Source organism: Echinops telfairi, unplaced genomic scaffold, assembly GCF_000313985.2.
Source record: "Echinops telfairi isolate 266 unplaced genomic scaffold, ASM31398v2 ScPeMD7_5868;HRSCAF=6743_0, whole genome shotgun sequence".
In the NCBI taxonomy this organism is placed as follows: domain Eukaryota; kingdom Metazoa; phylum Chordata; class Mammalia; order Afrosoricida; family Tenrecidae; genus Echinops; species Echinops telfairi.
In genome coordinates this window covers 19,059,700-19,062,875 of record NW_022109767.1, presented here as the reverse complement: position 1 = coordinate 19,062,875, position 3,176 = coordinate 19,059,700, and the positions used below count along the sequence as shown (strand labels likewise).

Genomic DNA, 3,176 nt, shown 5'->3' with positions numbered 1-3,176 from the left:
GGTGCTGGCGCGCTCTGGAGGTGCCGCGGGAAGGGCCACTTGAGGACTGGCGTAGAGAAAGCATGGAGGCAAGAAGTGCTATGACCCAGTGCCTGCCCCACCACTGTGACCGTGGCCTTCACTTCTCCTTAATCGCCCCGGGAATCTCCATTCCGAGAGCGCTTAGCCTGGACCTCTGTGCTGGAGAGAAGTGCACAGAAAGAGGGAGAAAGAAAGGTGGGGGGGGGGGGAGCAATCCAAAGTTTCCCTGGAGCTTCCACTCTCAGAAGTGGAATGGATTTTTTTAAAAAAGCAAAGGCAAACTGCCAAATAATATTCATTCATTTAAGCAAGTATTTATTTAAAGCCTACTATGGTTCAAGTGTAAGGAGCCCTGATAGGGTGGTGATGAAAGCGTTGGGCTGCTAACTGCAAGGTCAGTTCTAAACCACTAGGCACTCAGCAGAAAGAGGAGGCTTTCGACTCTCTTGGGAATCCACAGGACTTTCTACTCTACCCTGTGTGGTGAGAGACCCTCTAAGGCAGCGAGTCCTTGGTCAGGATGACTGGCACGGTACTATGTGTCCGCGTGAGAACACTAAAAGCCCCGCCCTCACGCTGCTGACATGCTAGTTGCGTTGCATTACATTAGTATCAAGTAAATGCTTGGGTTGCTAAGGCCAGCAGTTGGAACCTGGCTCCCAAATCAGAAATATCACCTAACCTCCTTCTAGGCTTATGAAGCATGTCAATGCAAACAACAAGAGAGTTGACTGAAGGATAAGAGTTTGGACCGAAGAATACAGCCTCAAGATGCTTGCTGAAATAGGGGCGGATCGTAAATAACTTTTTGAGAACCTAAGACTAGCTGCTGGAACCTCCCTGTAAACAACGCAGTGGTGATGCTTGTTCAAGGGCATGCGATCAGGAGAACAATGATCCTTAAACTCGAAGCTGACCCTTCATTCATCATGTTGAAAATGTCAAGGCTTCATACATTTGAACAGTTGGGCCAACCAACCAAATCCTCCTGCTTTCCAAGTCTCTCTCTCTCTTTGTCTCTCTGTCTCTATCTCTCTCTTCCCTTCTTTCTCCCTTCCCCTCCCCACCTCCAGTCCCCTCCTCTCCTCTCTTCTTCTCTTCCTCAAAATCCTAATGGATTTAGCTTCTCTTTAAGACCTTTACCTACCTGTCCTAATCTTTCAGTTTTTACTCCTTTACCACTTCTATCTGCAGGGTGCTGCATGAGACCCAGCCCTTGACTTGAAGGAATTTATAGTTTAGAAGACACAAGCCTCACTATTGTATTCCTTTAGCAGTTCATTGACATCAGTGTGAATGCATGTTTGCACAGCAAAGGCTACTAAAGTGGGAAGGATCCCAAATTTTATACTGTAACGTGCCTTAAATTGCATGCCTGATCTCTCCAGAGCAATCTATTGTAACAAATATTTGCTATTTGAAGTTCATATCTGATGTATCTATATGAATGTATTTCTAACAAAGCTGTTATTCCCCAGTCCCTCGAGTTTTACAAATTTAATGTTTCTTATCGGGATTATTCATGTAGTTGAGTTTCCTGCCCACCGACAGAGGGTCTAAGTGTATGTGTGTAGGTTTGTGTCTGCATGTACAGAGATTTGCTGTCTGTGTACAAGGGCACTGGCTTCTCCTTATTCTGTATCATTTCATATTGACTAGAACAGTGCTTGGCACAGGGAAATAATAATCACTCTGACTGACAGTTTACTTCATTGAGTCCTTTCCATTCTCCCTGGAATTTCAACACAAAGGCTGCATTTGAAAAGTTACAGATGATTTGGAATAATACTCTACCTCTGTGTTTCACCTCATCCATATTCTACAGATTGATTTGACAATTTCCTTAGAAAGCCTGCCAGGTGCTTCTGAATGACCCCGAGAAAAACATCACATCCACGTTGGTAGGTTTCCTTTCACTGTACTTGACGGTTGTTTCTGAAACTGTTCTTGGTTTTGGTAGAGTAGATTCTTCTAGCACTTTGTCCTCTCTCTATCTTCCCGCTCCACTTTGCTTATAAACGTCTCCTAGAAACGCGTGATGCTTGCACGGCAAGTAAACTTTATACAATCTGGACTCTGAACACTTGCTAAACAATATATTTTGAATGAATATGGCTCTGTGTGGGCTGAAGGCATTTCCCCCCAAAGAAAGGCATCTTCTCGGCCAACCATGAAAACATCATTGTGAGCATTCTTTGTGGTTTTCATATTTTCTTAAACTTAGGAAAGAGTATCTACTCCTGCTGAGTTCTTGAAGCGTGCTACCTACATATACTTGTTAAAGACATAGTAAAGAGTATTGGGTTGTGAAAGGGTGATGGTGGTAGTACTTTTTAATAATGGCTATTATTATTATTATTATTTGTGACCTTCAGATAGATGCCATATATGTAATAAGGTTTTAAAGAAAAGTCTGGTGGTGTCGTGGGTTAAATATTAGAGTGATAACCAACCACACAGTCAGCAGTTCAAACCCACCAACCACTCTTTAGGAGAAAGATGAGGCTTTCTGCTTCATAAAGATTTACAGCCTCAGAAACCCACAGGGGCTGTCCTACTCTGTCCTACAGGCTGCTATGAGTCAGAATTAACTCAATGGTTATGAGTTTGTTTTGTATATCAGCAGTTCTAAATCATCAGGTACTCTATGAAAGAAAAATGAGGCTTTCTACTCCAGTAAAGAGTTAGCGTCAGAAATCCACAGTGGCAACTCTACCCCATCCTATAGGGTCACTATGAGTTAGCATCCACTTGAGGGCAGTGAATTTGGTTTTGAGTAGCATTAGTAGCCAGCCAGAAAAGCAGGAACATTAATTTATATATATATGTGTGTGTGTGTGTGTGTGTGTGTGTGTGTGTTTTGCTTCAGTAAATCCATTATTAAAAGTTTTCTTGCTCTCAAATATTCTTTGTGAACACACACAGATACAATTACGCATATAAAATCAAGATCTTTCCCAGAGCTTTTAGGTATTTTAGTGTTAGATAATAAAATGCACATTTCCAATGTCCAAAACCTCTGTTCCATATAATGACTATTCTGTTTCCAAAATGGCTAGTAAACAATATATTCATGAGAGAGCTTCAAGAAGTTCATGGAATTTTTCCAATTTCTTTTCATTTTATTTGATCAGGAAACTTTTTAAGTCCCCTTG

At 42.0% G+C, this 3,176-nt stretch overlaps 1 long non-coding RNA gene across 1 annotated transcript in view; it reads left to right on the top strand.

Annotated features, from left to right (window-relative positions):
• LOC123522339 overlaps positions 1 to 3,176 on the top strand; it is a 12,502-nt gene that overhangs the window by 1,353 nt on the left and 7,973 nt on the right. Inside the window, exon 2 of the long non-coding RNA XR_006680607.1 lies at positions 1,847 to 1,922. This is a non-coding gene — a long non-coding RNA (uncharacterized LOC123522339). The remainder of the gene's footprint in view (positions 1 to 1,846; positions 1,923 to 3,176) is intronic.